General features: G+C 54.7%; 3 pseudogenes; all 3 read left to right on the forward strand.

Annotated features, from left to right (window-relative positions):
* The first annotated feature begins 1,106 nt into the window (after nt 1-1,106).
* On the forward strand, nt 1,107-10,112 carry LOC148182982 (protocadherin gamma-A12 pseudogene; annotated as a pseudogene).
* Nucleotides 10,113-10,214: 102 nt separating this feature from the next.
* LOC148182983 (protocadherin gamma-B2 pseudogene) lies at nt 10,215-14,718 on the forward strand (annotated as a pseudogene).
* Nucleotides 14,715-17,610, forward strand: LOC148182984 (protocadherin gamma-A10 pseudogene; annotated as a pseudogene).
* Nucleotides 17,611-20,347: the final 2,737 nt, after the last annotated feature.

A 20,347-nucleotide genomic window follows, 5' to 3' on the forward strand; every position in this document is an offset into this window, starting at 1 on the left:
CAGTAGTGGGATTAGATGGCTTCTCTTTATTCGTCCTGACTGACAGTTTTCTCTACCTCTTCATGAACTTTATTTCGTACACTTGCGTGAGTTTTGAATTTCTGTTTCAGAGAATTTGATTTTCACAAAAATGTTGGGGGTTTCAGGAGAGGTCGGGTGTATCGAGAGCAGGAAATGTCTGAAATTCTGTTGGCTGGGCTGGACATCTGAAATACGGAGGGATCACATATGAGGGAGATTGTCCAGACGGCTATTTAGGTACTTGAATGAGTGCCATTTGCATATTGATTAGTGGTCAGCACAGTTTCAAGATCACAATTGTACTTTTGTTCTACGATTCTATAATTATTTTCGTCAAAACATATCATACCAAGGTCATTAAGAAATACTTAGATGAATAATTTGCTAACGATATACAATGTTAACACATTGATTTCAGAATAAATGGAAAGCTATAATGACTTTATTATATGCAAATCTGTATAAGCTGAGGAAACAGTAGTTTTATCTTAGAAAGGGATACCGTGTATTTGAAGTCCTCAAACTTTTCTTTCACTGTTGTAACCACGTCTTGTCCATGTAATATAATGCTGTAACAATTAGGTCCCTGGCTTAAAGAAGCATGCAATTGCTCTCGTCTGGCTTGAGTTAATGAACCTGATAGCTCTGTTTTAAAGGGATATGGAATCCTCTCGGTTTGTCTCTGAGAGCCTGTTGCTGAAGATGCTTATGAACAAAAAGTATAATACTAACAGTAGGCTACAAAGAAAAATACGGAAAATGTGTTTGAATTTACATAAAATAACATTAGTAAGTGATTAGTGTCCCGTGCGGTTCAAGAACCGCGCTCACGGAATATCTCTGCCTTCCTCCCGATAGTGATGCCCTGGAGGGTCAAAGGCAAGATGGGCTGGAGAAAAGCGGAGGCAGGAGATGGGCGCGGGACGAAAATCGGCGTGTGGGTGGCGAGTGGTCCCTGTTTGTAGGCAGGCAGGGCGGGCAGCGCTCGGTGGCTGCAGTGCCGGGAGGAGGCTGCGGGCGCCGCTGTTGACCGAGAGGAGCGAGAGGAGGATCGGAGCGCTGCCGCCAGCCCCGCCCGCTGCGGCCAGGCTGGATCGCAGCTCGATCGCTGGATTGGTGGGTGGGCAGCCCGGGCGGCGGTGTGCGATCGTCCTGCCGGTGCGGATCCGTGCGGCGGAGAGGCGGCGGAGGCTGGGGCAGGGCCCGGGAGCGGAGAGGCCGGTGGGAAAGGTCAGCAAGCGCTGGGAGCTGAGCAGCAGCGGCAGCGGGGAGCTAAGTTGGCGGAGATGAGCTGGACGGGGAGGCGCTGGGGCCGGCGGCAGCGAGCTGTGCTCTGGGCCGTCCTGCTGGCGGCGTGGGAGGCGGCGTGGGGGCAGCTGCGCTACTCGGTGCCCGAGGAGCTGCCCAAGGGCTCGTTCGTGGGCGACGTGGCCAAGGACCTGGGGCTGCAGCTGCCCGAGCTCAGAGACCGAGGCGTCCATATCATAGACAGAGGTCGGACGCAGTATTTCGCTTTGCACGGGAAGACGGGACATTTAGTGACGGCGGAGAGGATCGACAGAGAGCAGCTGTGCGAGCGTGTGCAGCAATGCGTGCTGCGCTGTGAACTGATCGTGGAGGGACAGATGCAGGTTTACCGAATCCAGGTGGAAATCAAGGACATTAATGACAACGCTCCAAGCTTCCGAGAGGCAGAAATAGAGCTTAAAATGACCGAAACGACAGCAACAGGGTCGCGGTTTCTCTTTCCGGATGCTCATGACCCTGACTCGGGTCTGAATTCCCTGCAGAGCTACGAGCTGAGCGGTGACGAGCACTTCTCGCTGGCCGTGCAGGCGGGCCCCGGCGGCGATCAGCGTCCCGAGCTGGTGCTGGCCAAGGCGCTGGACCGGGAGGAGGCGGCGTTTCACGAGCTGGTGCTGAGGGCGATGGACGGCGGCGATCCGGCACGGACGGGCACGGCTCGGATCCGTGTGACTGTGGTGGACGCGAACGACAACGCGCCCGTGTTCAGCCAGGCGGAGTACACGGTGCGTGTGCCCGAGGACGTGCCCGTGGGCTCTGTCCTCGTCACTGTCACGGCCACGGACGCCGACGAGGGGCCGAATGGACACGTGAAATACTCGATTCAGAAAATTTCAGAGAAAGCCTCACAGATTTTCCAAGTGGACAGCGACAGGGGAGCAATCACCTTGATAGGGAATCTGGACTTCGAGGAAGACAACTCTTACGATCTGGAGGTGCAGGCACATGACGGAGGCTTTTTCGACACGGCCAAAGTTGTGGTTACCGTGACAGATGTGAACGACAATGCCCCCGAAATCACAGTGTCGTCGGCGGTGAGCGAGATCGCTGAGGATGCGCCATCGGGGACGGTGGTGGCCCTGCTGCACGTGCAGGACCGAGACACGGGGGCAAATGGAAAAGTGCGGTTCTCGCTCGACGAGGTTGTCCCATTCCGACTGGAGAAGTCTTTTGACGATTACTACCGTGTGGTGACAGCGAGAGAGCTGGACCGGGAGCAGGTGTCGGAGTACAACGTGACGGTGCGGGCGGCCGACGGCGGGTCGCCGGCGCTGTGGAGCAGCGCGGTGCTGGCGCTGCGGGTGCTGGACGTGAACGACAACGCGCCGGTGTTCGCGGAGGAGCGCTACAGCGCGCGCGTGTGGGAGAACAACGCGGCGGGCGCGCTGGTGCTGACGGTGCGCGCCACGGACGCGGACTGGGGGCAGAACGCGCGCGTGCGGTACCGGCTGGCGGAGGGGCGGGTGCGGGGCGCGGCGCTGTCGTCGTACGTGTCGGTGCAGGCGGAGACGGGCGCGCTGTACGCGCTGCGCTCCTTGGACTACGAGGAGGTGCGCGAGCTGCGGCTGTGGGTGCGTGCGGAGGACGGCGGCGCGCCGGCGCTGAGCAGCAACGTGTCGGTGGTGCTGGTGATCGTGGACGAGAACGACACCGCGCCGCAGGTGCTGTCCCCCCCGCCGCTGTCTCGGGCGGCGGGCTCGGGCGGCGCGTGGTTGGGCGTGGAGCTGGCGCCGCGCTGGTCGGAGCCCGGCGCGCTGGTGGCCAAGGTGGTGGCGGTGGACGCGGACGCGGGGCAGAACGCGTGGCTGTCGTACGAGCTGGCCAAGGCGACGGAGCCGGGGCTGTTCCGCGTGGGGCTGCACAGCGGCGAGGTGCGCACGGCGCGCTCGCCGCTGGCCCGCGACGCGGCGCGCCAGAGCCTGGTGGTGCTGGTGAAGGACCACGGGGAGCCGGCGCTGTCGGCCACGGCCACGCTGAGCGTGCTGCTGGCCGAGAGCGTGGCCGAGCTGCTGGCCGAGCTGGGCAGCGCGGCCGAGGCGGCGGCGCCGGGCGGGCCGGCCGGCAGCCCCGCGCGCTGGCTCGTGCTGGCGGTGGCCGCCGTGCCGTGCCCTTTCCTCGCCTCCCTGCTGCTGCTGCTGGCGCTGCGCCTGCGCCGCTGGCGCCGCCAGCACCTGCTGCCGGCCCAGAGCGGCGCCTTGCGCGGCGTGCCCGTGTCGCACTTCGTGGGCACCGACGGCGTGCGCGCCTTCCTGCAGTCCTACTCGCACGAGGTGTCGCTCACGGCCGACTCGCGCAAGAGCCAGCTGCGCTTCTCGGCCGCCAGCTGCTGCGACACCCTCCCGGCGCGGCCTCTGCCCGACGAGCCCGCGCCGCTGCTCGGGGACGAGGACCCTGCCACCGCCCTGCCCGCGGATCCCGCCGCTCCCTCGGTGAGTTGCTCTGGGCACGTTTTCTCCGACAGTCGTGCTTCCTCCTGATGCTCCCGTGTCCTTTTCCCCGCCCTGTTCTCTGCCTTGCGTAGGAGATTTTGCCTTCCAAGCGAGGTCGAGTTTCCCTCGGTGACGTTCTTATGGCTGGTGCCCTTTGGTGTCGTTCTTTGGACGTGGGGTCTGTCGTCAGCCTTGCAGTTAGTGGAGAAGGAAGGAGGGAGAAGGCTGCTGCTGGCAGGCTGTTCGTTAGGTCGTGAGTTTGGGTATTTTTCAGGTTGGAGGTGTTTTCCCCCCATGTTGCCTGTGCTGTGAAGAATGAGTGTTGCTGTTAGTGTTAGATCTTCTGAAGGGATGTATGGCGTTATGCGGAAATACAACTTTTTCTGAGCCTCATGTGTCTTCCCAACAGCACCGGTGCTTCAATATGCTGAATGTGTCCTGATCAAAATGCTGATGGCTTTGGGTGTGACTTCTCTAAACATGGTTCTCAGCTTTTGTCTTTTTCCATGATCCATTGTGGAGGCCAGCATGAAAAGTCTTTTTGTCATTCATGCTTTGATCTTTGTCCCCATCCGGGCATTTGGCCGGGCAAGAAGTGTTTCTTGATGATGTCTGTGTGCCTGTTATGAAGATGAAGGGTCCTTTTAGGAGCTGTGCCTCTTTGAAAAGGCTGTGGGTGTGTTTGTATGTGGAGGAGGAAATGCAGGTGGAAATGGCAGAACTGCTTTGTTTTTTCTTGATTTTGAAGGTCGAGCTCTGTCAAATGGATCGGGATGAGCCCTGGCTATAAAATGTTTAGCATGGCAAGAGAATTGGCTGGATGGGAAGGGAGAGTTTTAATTTACAGCAGGAGATAGAAGGTGGGCATAATTCCCGCTGTGCAGATCGTCACTGAGTCCGTCTCTCTTGGAAGACTGCTCGGCTTTTCCTTTTAGAGCTATGAAGTCTCTTCCCAGCACTTGAGTGAGCAGGCAAATGTCGCTTCCATAGTGCAGAGGTGGAAAGATGGCTGTGCGAAATTGGTGGTGTGAAGAGAAATGGTGTGGGGAACTGGGCCTCCAGTGTCACGTGTTTTGAAGATGTGTGGGTGGAAGAAGCCCATGGATGATGGGAAGGGTTGGAAATTGGAGTTGTGTGAGCTGTGCATGAATGTCTGCTGCAAGCCTGAAGGGAATGTTTTCCTCCATTCCCTGTCCAGTTCCTGTCTCCAGCACGAACCAAGATGGGGTTTTTCCTGTGAATGTCATTGTCTAGAAGATCTGTGTAGCAGGTGGATGGAGAACCCTGGGAGGTTCTTCCAAAGTATTTGCATCCCATCCTAATTGTGTCACTGAAAAGATTCACTTTGTGCTTATGGAAGATGCCGTATGGGAAGAACAAGCAATGTCTTCAGTGCCTGTAAACAACGTTATTGATCATCTCCTGAGAGTTCTATAACCCAGAAGAGTGTTGTGAGCTCTTCAGTCCTGCAGGTGTCAACTTTCTGTCTCACTCTTCTGATGATCTGAAGATGGTTCGTTCATGTTTTGAGATGGTTTCTGGAATATGTCTCTGTAAGAAATGCTTTTTCTCGTCCCATGGCTTGGGTGAGAAGTCAAATATTATCCATGGTAAGGAGATCCTGTGTGAGCCAGTTTCCTTTTGGTGGAGTCTGTGTAAATTCTGAAGATCTGTGATTAGCATGTGAGCTGTGAAGTGTTAGGGGGGAGTGTTGGGGATGTGGTGTGTGAGGAGGTAGTGGAGGAGACATGGCATGGCATGTTGTGTTGATGCCCAGGGCTATTGCTGGTCTGATGAAAATGAGTCAGGCGGAGTCTCATGATTTGATCTTGTATGGTTTTGGCTCAAATGGCACAGTTTGTGTTCCATATTGTGTTGCATCAAGAGTGGTGTTCACCCATGTTGTGAGGAGTGCATATGCTGAAGAATGGTGATGTTGGTTTTGAGGTGATGCTTGGATGGCTGTGTCTTTGCCAGAGCTGCTGAAAATTGATGGCCTCTGTAACATTTTACTCTTGTTCCAGTAATTGGAAGGATCAGCATAACCTTAGTTTTGATGCTTGGGATTTGAGAAGCTGTGCACACAATTTTCTTTGAATGATGTCTGTAGTCAATCTTTGCTTTCATGTTATGTTTGGAGAGAGAGAAGAAGTCTGTCTATGCAGAGACATGGCTGGTGCTGGGGTTCACTGTGATATCATTGCAAATGAATGAATGGATGGTGTCAAGGTCTGTTTGTTCTAGTAGTTAGATGAGGCTGAGACCTGTGGTTCCAAACATTTTCTTTCTCTTCCTATGCAAGGAAATGAGTGTCTGGTGTGTGTGTAGTGAGCTCCTGTGTGAGGCCTGGTGTGCATTAGTTACAATTGAGTTTCCTGTGTTGTGTATGTGTTACAGTTGAGACAATCTGAAATGTGAGGCCCTGATGGCTACTCTGCTGGTGTTTTTCCATTCTTGGCTTAATTGATTAACGTTTTTGGATGATTGGTTTGGTTTGGGTTGAGTTTGTTGGTTTGGTTGTTTGCTTGTTATTGCTTTTTTTTTGTTATGGAGTAAAATTTATTCTCCTTGCGCCACCCAATCCTTCAAGCTCTAGACCATAAAATTATCCTGTAGGGAGAGTGTCTGTCATCCATACCTTGAAGCTGTGAATGTAATCATAAAATCACAGAAATACAGAGTGGTAGAATGGTTTGTGTTGAAAAGGAGCATCAAGATCATCTCCTTCCAACTCCTCTGCCATGGGCAGGGACATCTTCCAGCAGAGCATCTTCTTCAGAGCCCCACCCAGCCTGACCTTGGACATTTCGGTTAAGAAATGCAACTTCATAAATATTAATTTCCCCAAGATTTTACTTGAGAAAGAGGCCAAAGAGAAGCAGTTTATAATGCTGGTTTAGTATTTGTGCAAGGTGAGCAGGCCATGCATTAGAAGAAAGTTGCACATGTGAGGACAAATTCTTCAACTGAAGCCCCCTATCCTCTGTGCAGTGAAATTCTTTAGGGCCACGCAGCTTGAGACCTTGGGAAATTCCAGGTGCTCTCAGGGATCAATTTTTGGGCCTGAAATAAATGCCTTAATGACTTCACTGTGATCATCTCAGGCAGCTCTTTGTCTTCTAATACTTCCTTGCCTTATCTGAAAATGGTTTGGGGTTTTCTCTATGGCTTGTTTTGTTTTGTGTTGCCTTGTTTTACCTAAATTTTCTCCATATGTAGACCTATTTAAAATTCTCAACAACCCATCTCTTTTTAGCAGCCTCTGGCGTGTTGGTAGCCCTTTCTCTTGTTCATTGGTAGTGGAAGGCAAAAGATATGAGAACGAATTTGTGTTCTGGTACCGTTGGGAGAAATAAATGAAAATATTATTTTAGTTGTTTTAATACGCCTTTAATCTCTGTGGAACAGAACATGGGATAAGGACAGGGATGAGATTCCCTGGAAGCCAATGGTTTGATGAGCCATTCTCCATTGGATGACCGCTAATCTTTTAGTGTGGTTGTTTATCATTTGTGTGCTTTGGAATCCTTCAGTTCCTTCTCATACCGGTGGTGAGCAGAGAAATGTCCCTCCCTTCTGGCTGTGGCTGTAGTGCATTATCATCTCCTGATAAATGTGCCCAGGGAGGAGATGGCCACAAGCAAAAGCTTCCAGTTGCATGGTGGAGAAGCAAAAGAAGAGAGGGGAGCTGTGAGTGTGAGGCCAGAGAAGAAGTGGGTCATTGCCTTGCTTTCCCATGTCATGGATCCCCCAAGGCTGTGCCTGATGGAGTAGGGTGTGCTTTGAGTTGTTTGTGTAGAGCAAGGGAGACCTACAAAGTGTTCTTGCCTCTGTTAATTTCTATGTGTTTGTAACTCTTGCATTGCTTGTTGTCATGAGCTGAAGCTCAGCGTGTCTGATCTTCTGTGGAAGGTCTCCTGTGTCCCAATTGTCCGAGTGCAGGTGCAGTTCCCTCACACACCTGAGATGTTTAGAGGTGTAAAGAGGAAGGGTTTCCTAAGCACATGTGTGCTCAGCCAGGAACACTTTGTCTGTAGTGTAATGATGCAGAATCCTCTCTGCTGCAGTCATCCAAGTGCAGAGCGGCCACCCAGCCCAGCCAAGATTTTCTGGGACAGAGCAGGGGCCAGTGGGAGAACGTGTGCAGTGTTCCCCACATCATCACGCAGAGGAACTTGCTGGGCAGTGATCTGGAGGCTGTTAAATGGCTGAGGAACAGGCTGGAGAGTCATGGCTGAAGAGTTATAGACAGTGGCTCAATGTGCAGGTGGAAAGCAGTAAGTGGTGCTGTCCCTCAAGTTTCCTTAGTGGGACCAGTCCTGCTGAGTGGCTTCATGGACAATGGGATTGAGTGAACGTTCAGAAAATTTTCAGCTGACAGCAACTGGAGTTGATTGACGAGAGGGCAGAGATGCCAGCAAGGGACAGGCTGGAGAAGTGGCGCCATGCAAACATCCTGAATTTGAAGAGGGCCAATTGGCGGGTCCTGCACGTGGATTAGGGCAATCCCCAGTTTACACAGAGAGTAGGTGAGAGGGAAGAGGTGTGCAGAGAAGTCCTTTGGGTTCTTGGTGGGTGATAAGATGGGACATGAGGTGCCAGCGGGCACCTGCTGCTGCAATGGTGTCCTGAACTGCATGAGAAGTACTCTGCCCAGCAGCAGGTCGGAGCAGGTGCTTCGCCCACTCCCAAATCTTTTTGTGAGACCGAAGAGTGCATGGAGATGTTTGGCCAATATCCCAAGTGGCCATGGTGGAGTGTCCAGAAGAATGATGGAAGTGGTCTGAGGGTTGGAAGATGTGAGCTGTGCAGAAGGACTGAAGGAGTTTAGGTGTTGTAGCATGGAGAAAAGATCCCTGTGTGTAGACTTTTGGCAGTGTTCTTTTGGGGTTTATTGCTGTTACAATTATAAATGAGGTCATAGGAAATATTGGCAGAGTTGTTTTTACCAGGGCCATTGTTCATAGGGCAACAGAGAAGTGTTTTTTTAGTATGAGAAGGGAGGTTTTGAATAGGATAAATATTTCCTGTTTGGGTTGTGAGAAACTGGAACATACAACCCAGAGAAGTTTTGGATATGTCTCCCACTTTCAAGACAAGGAGAAGGTGTTCCTGCTCATGGCAGAGGTGTCCGTTCATTGACCTTGAAAGAAGTTTTATGTAGGAAACTGAAAACAATGATTAGCTCTATGAAGGACTCAGAATTGCTTTGCACTTTCCATTGTCAAGTGCTCGGATATGAAGATGTAGATGAAACAATCTTAATGAGTCAGAAAGAACTAAAAATATTATTCTGGTATCTTTGCATAGAAATGGCTTTCAGTGCTTTAGGTTGATCAATACCTCTGACTAATTCATCCCAGGTAATGAAGGACAAACCAGGGTATGTGACAAATTGCAAAAATCTCTTGAAGTCCTCCCTATAATATAATTTATTGCTGTTGTAGGTGCATTATGATTTTATGAACAGTGGCTGAATTCCATTCTTTACTGCTCTTCCATGGGTATTTGGTAGTGAGCATTCAATCAAAACAAATGTTTTGCGACTCAAAAGAATGGCCTACGATCACATCTCGGATAGAACGGGCTTGGAGTGGAAACAACTTGAATGAGTCAGAAAGAAAAAGAAAATATTTTTCTGCTATCTTTGCAAAGAAATTGCTTACGTTGCTTTAGGCTGATTTATATCACATGTTAATTCATCCCAGGCATTGAAGGACATTTCAAGATATGGGACAAATTGCAAAAAAGCTCTTGTCGTCTTCCTTATCATATCGTTTATTGCAGCTGTAGGTGCATTATGATTTTATTAACAGCCGCTGAATTCCATTCTTTACTGTAATGCAATGAATATTAGGTAGTGAGTGTTCAATCAAAACAATTGTTTTGCGACTGAAAAGAATGGCCTAAGATCACATCGTGGATAGAATGGGGTTGTAGTGGAATGGAGCAGGAGCTTGTGTGCTCGGTGTTTGCAGCGGAGGAGCGAGGCCGGAGGCGGTGCAGCCGCTGAGGCCCGGCCCAAGGCGGGCCCCGTTGAGCGCGGCCATCGGGCGGCTGCAGTGGCGTGGCGGCGCCTCCGGGTGCCGCTGTTGGCCGCCGCCTGCCGGCGCTGGAGCCGCCGCCGCCGCCGCCGCCGCAGCGTCCTGCCCCCGCAGGCTGCTCGCTCGGCCGGCGCTGGCCAGAGCGGCAGCAGCAGCAGCAGCGGCGAGAGGCGGCTTTGGTGCGGCTTTGGTGCGGCGAGAGGCGGCTTTGGTGCGGCGAGAGGCGACGAGAGGTGGCGGCAGCGGCGAGAGGCGGCTTTGGTGACTCGTTTGTGGGGGTACAGCGGCGTCCTTGTGGGGCCGAGCGCGCTAGCTTTGGTGCGGCGGCCCGTGCGCTGTGTGACGAGAGCGGCTGGAAGGGAGGCAGGGCAGCGGCAGGGGGCAGGAGCTTGGCGATCGGCGGCGGCGGGCGAGAATGGCGGTGAGGCGGCGGCAGAGGCGCGGGCCGGGCGGCGGGCGAGCGCTGCTGGCCGCGGTGCTGCTGTGCGTGTGGTGGCGGGCGGCGGCCGAGCGGCTCCGCTACGCCATCCCCGAGGAGCTGGGCAGAGGCTCGCTCGTGGGGCCGCTGGCGCGGGACCTGGGGCTCAGCGCGGACGAGCTGCCGGCGCGCAAGCTGCGGCTGAGCGAGGAGAAGCAATACTTCACGGTGAATGAGGAGAACGGCAACCTGTACGTGAACGAGAGGCTGGACCGGGAGGAGATGTGCGGCGAGTCGGCTTCCTGCTCTGTCAGCTTTGACGCGGTCGTGCACAACCCTCTGAACGTTTTCCGCGTCGAAGTTGATATCGAGGACGTGAATGACAACGCACCGCGATTTCTGCGAAACAAATTTCACCTGGAGATCAATGAGTTCACCTCTCCCAGTGCCCGGTTTTACTTGGGCATGGCAGAGGATCCGGACGTGGGCAGTAACTCGCTGCAGCGCTACGAACTGGAGGCCAACAGGTACTTCACAGTGGAGGTAAAAGACAGCCAAGACGGCAGCAAATCCGCGGAGCTGGTGCTTCGCCACTCACTTGACAGGGAGAGCGAGCCCAGCCTGCGTCTGCTGTTGACGGCGCTGGATGGCGGAGACCCGCCCCGGACTGGCACCGCCCAGCTCTGGATCAACGTCACCGATGCAAATGACAACCCTCCCGTGTTCGCGCAGGATCGGTACCGGCTCAGCCTGCGAGAGGACACTCCTCCGGGATTCGCGGTGCTGAACGTCTCTGCCTCCGATGCTGACGACGGTACAAATGCCCACATCACCTACGGCTTCGGGAAAATGCCAGCCAAGGTACTTCAGAAATTCACGGTGGATGCCGAGAGAGGGACGATCACGCTGCAAGAGGCGCTGGACTTTGAGGACACGCGCGCATTCAGTTTGGCCGTGGAGGCGACGGACGGCGGCGGTTTGGTGGCGCACTGCAAGGTGGAGGTGGAGGTGCTGGATGTGAATGACAATCCTCCGGAGATCACCATTCTATCCCTGTCCAGTCCCGTGCCCGAGGACGCACCGGTCGGCACCGTGGTTGCCCTGCTGAAAGTGCGGGACAGAGACTCCGGGGAGAACGGTCAGGTGTCGTGCGAGCTGTCGGGGGAGGCGGCGCTGTCGTTGGTGGCGTCGTCGGGCGGCTCGTACAAGGTGGTGACGGCGAGCGCGCTGGACCGCGAGCAGGCGTCGGAGCAGCGCGTGACGGTGGTGGCCCGGGACCGGGGCAGGCCGTCGCTGTGGAGCAGCAGGGAGCTGGTGCTGGAGGTGTCGGACGTGAACGACAACGCGCCGGTGTTCGAGGAGGCGGCGTACAGCGCGTACGTGGCGGAGAACAACGCGGCGGGCGCGCTGGTGCTGCGCGTGCAGGCGCGGGACGCGGACGCGGGCGCCAACGGGCGCGTGAGCTACTGGCTGGCGGGCGGCAGCGCGGGCGCGGCGGGCGCGGCGCCGCTGGTGTCGGTGGAGGCGCGGGGCGGCGCCCTGTTCGCGCAGCGCTCCTTCGCCTACGAGCAGTGCCGCGAGTTCGCGGTGGCCGTGCGGGCGCAGGACGGCGGCGCGCCGGCGCGCAGCTCCACGGCCACGGTGCGCGTCTTCGTGCTGGACCGCAACGACAACGCGCCGCGGGTGCTCTGGCCGGCGGCGGTAGGGGCGGCAGGGGCGGCACCGGGAGAGGCGGCGGCGGGAGGGGCGGCGTCTCCGTTCGAGGTGGTGCCGCGCTCGGCCGAGGCCGGCTACCTGGTGGCCAAGGTGGTGGCGGTGGACGCGGACGCGGGGCGGAACGCGGGGGTGTCGTACGGGCTGGTGCAGGCGTCGGAGCCGGCGCTGTTCCGCGTGGGGCTGCACAGGGGCGAGGTGCGCACGGCGCGCGCCGTGTCCGAGCGGGACGCGGCCAAGCAGCGTGTGGTGGCCGTGGTGAAGGACCACGGGCAGCCGGCGCTGTCGGCCACGGCCACGCTGCACGTGGTGCTGGCCGAGAGCTTGCAGGAGGCGCTGCCGGAGCTGGGCGAGCGGCCGGCGGGCGCCGAGGCGGAGGCGGCGGCGGCCGAGCTGCAGTTCTACCTGGTGCTGGTGCTGGCGCTGCTGTCAGCGCTCTTGGTGCTGAGCGTGGCGCTGGCCGTGGTGGCGCGGCTGCGCCGGGCCGGGCCACCCGCCGTGCTGCGCTGCCTGGGCGCGCAGCGCTTCTCGCTGGCCGGCGCCGCCTTCCCGGCCGACTTCTGCGAGGGCACCTTGCCCTACTCCTACAACCTGTGCGTGCCACCGCCGGCCCGCGTCGTGCCCGAGGCCGCTTGGCCGCCGCCTCCGGTGCCCGTCCTGTCGGCGGAGGAGCTTCTGGGCGGCGATTCCTGCGAGAAGCCGAGCCCGAGCAGTAACGTCGTCGTGGGAGAGCCGCCCGCCGATGCTGGTGCACTGCAGGTCTGTAAAGCGTCAGCTCTTTCTGGTTTTAAACTTTCCGAATCGTCGTTCATGTTTTCCGGGTATTCTCTGAGTGGTGTCAGTGGGGACCTGTCATATTTGTCTCTGCATAGTGGAGGAAGTTTTTCATTGTTTTCTGGTAACAGATTCAGCTGACAGGCTTTGACTTAATCTCTCCTTTCGGTTCGTGGCAGCATTTCTCATTGTTTCTCTGTGATTCTTGAGACTGAAGTTTTTGCTTTTGTGAGTTGCACAGTTTTGTCTCTGTGATGGAGTGAATTAAGGAACGGGCAATGCCCCGTTCATGGAGAGCAAGAAGCACTTGGTGCTTTCTTGGTCACAGGTTCAGCTTCAGTCACGAGATTTTGTCTTTAGCACTTTAGTTCTGTAAATTGGAAAGTGCTGGCACTATTGAATGCAGGTTAGTGTTCTGTGGGAGGACAACTGCTGATTCTGCGTGATGGAGTCGAGGCAAAAAGAGAAAAGTACGAGCACCAAGTGTTGGAGTTTTGTCCTTCTTGACTGCTTTGTTCATAAAGGCTGTGCTTGGAACCCGTGTACAGTTTTAAACAGATCTGCTCGTTAAACTTTCTTTAGTTCCGTGTGTATTTTGAAAGAAAACGAATGTGCAAAGTTAATTTCTCCTTGTTGAGTGAAAATAGATTTTTTTTGTCAGTCATTTTTGATGGGATTACAGTAGTGAGTCTTGCACGGCTTTCTTTATGCGTCCTGGCTGGCTGTTGGCTTTGTTTTGCGCTTCATGAACTTTATTATATGTGCAGGTGTGAGTGTTGAACGATTGCTGTTTCAGAGATTTTTATTTTTTTAATCCTCATTACATAGCGAATTTGAGGGATATAGTAGAACTCGGATATATCGAGAGCAGCAAAATTCTGCTGTTCTGTTGTCTAGAAGAGACATCTGAGATACGAAGGGATCACATATGAGGGAGATTGTCAAGACGACGGTTTAGGTACTTGAATCATTCCCATTTGCATATTGATTAGTGGTCAGAAATGTTTCAAAATCACAATTGTACTGTTGTTCTGTTGTTCTATAATTCCTTTCATATAAACACATTGCATCAGCGTCGTTAAGAAATGCATAAATGAATACTTTACCATCGAGCTTGAACGCTTTAGACATTGATTTCAGAAAAAAAGAAACCTACAATGAGTTGGTTAAATATTAGTATCTGCAAAGTCAGGACATAGTAGTTTTCTCTTTGGAAGGGATAAAAATTACCTAAAGTCCTGAAATTCCTTTTGAGAGTTTTAGCTGAATCTTTTTTGTAACTGAAATTCAGTCCGGTGGCAGTTAGGTCCCTGATTTAAAGAAGCATGCAATTGCTCTCGTCCCGTTTGTGTTAAGGAACCTGATAATTGTGTTTTTTCGGGATATGGAATCCTCCCGTTTCTTCTCTGAGTGCCTGATGTTGAAGATGCTCTTGAACAAAAAGGATAAGACTAACCACAAGCAACAGGGTAAAATACGAAAAATGTGTTTGAATTTACATAAAATTCCATTAGTAAGTGCTTAGTGTCCCGTGCGGTTAAAGAACCGCGCTCACGGAATATCTCTGCCTTCCTCCCGATCGCGATGCCCTAGAGGGTCAAAGGCGAGAGGGGCTGGAGAAAAGCGGAGGCAGGAGATGGGCGCGGGACGAAAAGCGGCGTGTGGGTGGCGAGTGGTCCCTGTTTGTAGGCAGGCAGGGCGGGCAGCGCTCGGTGGCTGCAGTGCCGGGAGGAGGCTGCGGGCGCCGCTGTTGACCGAGAGGAGCGAGAGGAGGATCGGAGCGCTGCCGGCAGCCCCGCCCGCTGCGGCCAGGCTGGATCGCAGCTCGATCGCTGGATTGGTGGGTGGGCAGCCCGGGCGGCGGTGTGCGATCGTCCTGCCGGTGCGGATCCGTGCGGCGGAGAGGCGGCGGAGGCTGGGGCAGGGCCCGGGAGCGGAGAGGCCGGTGGGAAAGGTCAGCAAGCGCTGGGAGCTGAGCAGCAGCGGCAGTGGGGAGCTAAGTTGGCGGAGATGAGCTGGGCGGGGAGGCGCTGGGGCCGGCGGCAGCGAGCTGTGCTCTGGGCCGTCCTGCTGGCGGTGTGGGAGGCGGCGTGGGGGCAGCTGCGCTACTCGGTGCCCGAGGAGCTGCCCAAGGGCTCGTTCGTGGGCGACGTCGCCAAGGACCTGGGGCTGCAGCTGCCCGAGCTCAGAGACCGAGGCGTCCATATCATAGACAGAGGTCGGACGCAGTATTTCGCTTTGCACGGGAAGACGGGACATTTAGTGACGGCGGAGAGGATCGACAGAGAGCAGCTGTGTCGGCAGGTGGAGATATGCGTTCTGCGCTGTGAGATGATAATCGAAAGGGAAATGAAGATTCATGAAATTGAAGTGGAAATCAAAGACATTAACGACAACGCGCCCAGCTTCAAGGAAAGCGAGTTTGAGGAGAGGATTAGCGAAATGACAGCTCCAGGGGCACGGTTTCCTCTGGCCAGGGCTCACGACCCGGATTCGGGCCAGAATTCCGTGCAGAGCTACGAGCTGAGCGGTGACGAGCACTTCTCGCTGGCCGTGCAGGCGGGCCCCGGCGGCGATCAGCGTCCCGAGCTGGTGCTGGCCAAGGCGCTGGACCGGGAGGAGGCGGCGTTTCACGAGCTGGTGCTGAGGGCGATGGACGGCGGCAATCCGGCACGGACGGGCACGGCTCGGATCCGTGTGACCGTGCTGGATGCGAACGACAACGCGCCCGTGTTCAGCCAGGCGGAGTACACGGTGCGTGTGCCCGAGGACGTGCCCGTGGGCTCTGTCCTCGTCATCGTCACGGTCATGGACGCCGACGAGGGGCTATACGGAGAAATTAAATACTCCTTGAAAAAAGAGGCGATATGGCATTGGCTATTTTCTATCTGGATTACTGAGAGTGGAGCGATCACTCTGTTGCAGAGCCTGGACTATGAGGAAGGCAACTCCTACGAACTGGAGGTGCAGGCACGGGATGGCGGAGGCTCTTTTCGACACTGCCAAAGTTCGGGATCACCGTCACAGACATAAATGATAACGCACCTGTGATTTCGGTGAGGTCATCGCTGAGTGAGATTTCTGAAGATGCCCCATCGGGGAACCGTGGTCGCCCTACTACACGTACAGGATCGGGACTCGGGAGCCAACGGTGAAGTGCGCTGTTCGCTCGACGGTGTCGTCCCGTTGCGGCTAGAGAAGTCTTTTGACGACTACTACCGTATGGTGACAGCGAGAGAGCTGGACCGGGAGCAGGTGTCGGAGTACAACGTGACGGTGCGAGCGGCCGACGGCGGGTCGCCGGCGCTGCAGAGCAGCGCGGTGCTGGCGCTGCGGGTGCTGGACGTGAACGACAACGCGCCGGTGTTCGCGGAGGAGCGCTACAGCGCGCGCGTGTGGGAGAACAACGCGGCGGGCGCGCTGGTGCTGACGGTGCGCGCCACGGACGCGGACTGGGGGCAGAACGCGCGCGTGCGGTACCGGCTGGCGGAGGGGCGGGTGCGGGGCGCGGCGCTGTCGTCGTACGTGTCGGTGCAGGCGGAGACGGGCGCGCTGTACGCGCTGCGCTCCTTGGACTACGAGGAGGTGCGCGAGCTGCGGCTGTGGGTGCGTGCGGAGGACGGCGGCGCGCCGGCGCTGAGCAGCAACGTGTCGGTGGTGCTGGTGATCGTGGACGAGAACGACAACGCGCCGCAGGTGCTGTACCCGCCGCCGCTGTCTCGGGCGGCGGGCTCGGGCGGCGCGTGGTCGGGCGTGGAGCTGGCGCCGCGCTGGGCGGGGCCCGGCGCGCTGGTGGCCAAGGTGGTGGCGGTGGACGCGGACGCGGGGCAGAACGCGTGGCTGTCGTACGAGCTGGCCAAGGCGACGGAGCCGGGGCTGTTCCGCGTGGGGCTGCACAGCGGCGAGGTGCGCACGGCGCGCTCGCCGCTGGCCCGCGACGGGGCGCGCCAGGGCCTGGTGGTGCTGGGGTAGGACCACGGGCGGCCGGCGCTGTCGGCCACGGCCACGCTGAGCGTGCTGCTGGCCGAGACCGTGGCCGGGCTGCTGGCCGAGCGGGGCAGCGCGGCCGAGGCGGCGGCCCCGGGCGAGCCGGCCGGCAGCCTGACGCGCTGGCTCGTGCTGGCCGTGGCCGCCGTGTCGTGCCTCTACCTCGCCTTCCTGCTGCTGCTGCTGGCGCTGCGCCTGCGCCGCTGGCGCCGCCAGCACCTGCTGCCGGCCCAGAGCGGCGCCTTGCGCGGCGTGCCCGTGTCGCACTTCGTGGGCATCGACGGCGTGCGCGCCTTCCTGCAGTCCTACTCGCACGACGTGTCGCTCACGGCCGACTCGCGCAAGAGCCAGCTGCGCTTCTCGGCCGCCAGCTGCTGCGACACCCTCCCGGCGCGGCCTCTGCCCGACGAGCCCGCGCCGCTGCTCGGGGACGAGGACCCTGCCGCCGCCCTGCCCGAGGATCCCGCCGCTCCCTCGGTGAGTTGCTCTGGGCACGTTTACTCCGACAGTCGTGCTTCCTCCTGATGCTCCCGTGTCCTTTTCCCCGCCCTCTTCTCTGCCTTGCGTAGGAGATTTTGCCTTCCAAGCGAGGTCGAGTTTCCCTCGGTGACGTTCTTATGGCTGGTGCCCGTTGGTGTCGTTCTTTGGACATGGGCTCTGTCGTCAGCCTTGCAGTTAGCGGAGAAGGAAGGAGGGAGAAGGCTGCTGCTGGCAGGCTGTTCGTTAGATCGTGATTTTGGGTATTTCTCAGGTTGGAGGTGTTTTCCCCCTATGTTCCCTGTGCTGTGTAGAATGAGTGTTGCTGTTAGTGTTAGATCTTCTGAAGGGATGTATGGCGTTATGCGGAAATACAACTTTTTCTGAGCCTCATGTGTCTTCCCAACAGTACCAGTGCTTCAATATGCTGAATGTGTTTTGACCAAAATGCTGATGGCTTTGGGTGTGACTTCTCTACAAATGGTTCTCAGCTTTTGTCTTTTTCCATGATCCATAGTGGAGGTCAGCATGAAAAGTCTTTGTGTCATTCATGCTTTGATCTTTGTCCCCATCCGGGCATTTGCCGGGCAAGAAGTGTTTCTTGATGATGTCTGTGTGCCTGTTATGAAGATGAAGGGTCCTTTTAGGAGCTGTGCCTCTTTGAAAAGGCTGTGGGTGTGTTTATATGTGGAAGAGGAAATGCAGGTGGAAATGGGAGAACTGCTTTGTTTTTTCTTGATTTTGAAGGTCGAGCTCTGTCAAATGGAGCTGGATGAGCCCTGGCTATAAAATGTTTAGCATGGCAAGAGAATTGGCTGGATGGGAAGGGAGAGTTTTAATTTACAGCAGGAGATAGAAGGTGGGCATAATTCCCCCTGTGCAGATATTCACTGAGTCGGTCTCTCTTGGAAGACTGCTCGGCTTTTCCTTTTAGAGCTATGAAGTCTCTTCCCAGAACTTGAGTGAGCAGGCAAATGTCGCTTCCATAGTGCAGAGGTGGAAAGATGGCTGTGTGAAATTGGTGGTGTGAAGAGAAATGGTGTGGGGAACTGGGCCTCCAGTGTCACGTGTTTTGAAGATGTGTGGGTGAAAGAAGCCCATGGATGATGGGAAGGGTTGGAAATTGGAGTTGTGTGAGGTGTGCATGAATGTCTGCTGCAAGCCTGAAGGGAATGTTTTCCTCCATTCCCTGTCCAGTTCCTGTCTCCAGCATGAACCAAGATGGGGTTTTTCCTGTGAATGTCATTGTCTAGAAGATCTGTGTAGCAGGTGGATGGAGAACCCTGGGAGGTTCTTCCAAAGTATTTGCATCCCATCCTAATTGTGTCACTGAAAAGATTCACTTTGTGCTTATGGAAGATGCCGTATGGGAAGAGCAAGCAATGTCTTCAGTGCCTGTAACCAACGTTATTGATCATCTCCTGAGAGTTCTATAACCCAGAAGAGTGTTGTGAGCTCTTCAGTCCTGCAGGTGTCAACTTTCTGTCAACCTCTTCTGATGATCTGAAGATGGATCTTTTATGTTTAGAGGTGAAAAGAGAGAGACTTTCATAGACAGGTTTCTGGAAAATATCTCTGGTGGAAATGCTTTTTTTGTCCCATGGTTTGGGTGGGAAGTCGAATATTATCCATGGTAAGGAGATCCTGTGTGAGCCAGTTTCCTATTGATGGAGTCTATGTAAATTCTGAAGACCTGTGTTAACCATGTGAGCTGTGAAGGGTTATTGGGGAGTGTTAGGGATGTGGTGTGTGAGGAGGTAGTGGAGGAGACATGGCATGTGTTGTGTTGATGCCCAGGGCTATTGCTGGCCTGATGGAAATGAGTCAGGTGGAATCTCATGATTTGATCTTGTGTGGTTTGGACTCAAATGGCGCAGTTTGTGTTCCATATTCTGTTGCATCAAGAGTGGTGTTCACCCATGTTGTGAGGAGTGCATGTGCTGCAGAATGGTGATGTTGGTTTTGAGGTGATCCTTGGATGGCTGGGTCTTTGCCAGAGCTGCTGAAAATTGATGGCCTCTGTAACATTTTACTCTTGTTCCAGTAATTGGAAGGATCAGCATAACCTTAGTTTTGATGCTTGGGATTTGAGAAACTGTGCACACAATTTTCTTTGAATGATGTCTGTATTCAATCTTTGCTTTCATGTTATGTTTGGAGAGAGAGAAGAAGTCTGTCTATGCAGACACATGGCTGGTGCTGGGGTTCACTGTGATATCATTGCAAATGAATGAATGGATGGTGTCAAGGTCTGTTTATTGTAGTAGTTAGATGAGGCTGAGACCTGTGGTTCCAAACATTTTCTTTCTCTTCCTATGCAAGGAAATGAGTGTCTGGTGTGTGTGTAGTGAGCTCCTGTGTGAAGCCTCATGTGCATTAGTTACAATTGAGTTTCCTGTGTTGTGTATGTGTTACAGTTGAGACAATCTGAAATGTGAGGCCCTGATGGATACTCTGCTGGTGTTTTTCCATTCTTGGCTTAATTGATTAACTTTTTTTGGATGATTGGTTTGGTTTGGGTTGAGTTTGTTGGTTTGGTTGTTTGCTTGTTATCGCTTTTTTTTTTGTTATGGAGTAAAATTTATTCTCCTTGCGCCACCCAATCCTTCAAGCTCTAGACCATAAAATTATCCTGTAGGGAGAGTGTCTGTCATCCATACCTTGAAGCTGTGAATGTAATCATAAAATCACAGAAATACAGAGTGGTAGAATGGTTTGTGTTGAAAAGGAGCATCAAGATCATCTCCTTCCAACTCCTCTGCCATGGGCAGGGACATCTTCCAGCAGAGCATCTTCTTCAGAGCCCCACCCAGCCTGACCTTGGACATTTCGGTTAAGAAATACAACTTCATAAATATTAATTTCCCCAAGATTTTACTTGAGAAAGAGGCCAAAGAGAAGCAGTTTATAATGCTGGTTTGGTATTTGTGCAAGGTGAGCAGGCCATGCATTAGAAGAAAGTTGCACATGTGAGGACAAATTCTTCAACTGAAGCCCCCTATCGTCTGTGCAGTGAAATTCTTTAGGGCCACGCAGCTTGAGACCTTGGGAAATTCCAGGTGCTCTCAGGGATCAATTTTTGGGCCTGAAATAAATGCCTTAATGACTTCACTGTGATCATCTCAGGCAGCTCTTTGTCTTCTAATACTTCCTTGCCTTATCTGAAAATGGTTTGGGGT

Source organism: Pseudopodoces humilis, chromosome 17, assembly GCF_049639895.1.
Source record: "Pseudopodoces humilis isolate 2021_Gansu_Grassland_sample_001 chromosome 17, ASM4963989v1, whole genome shotgun sequence".
In the NCBI taxonomy this organism is placed as follows: domain Eukaryota; kingdom Metazoa; phylum Chordata; class Aves; order Passeriformes; family Paridae; genus Pseudopodoces; species Pseudopodoces humilis.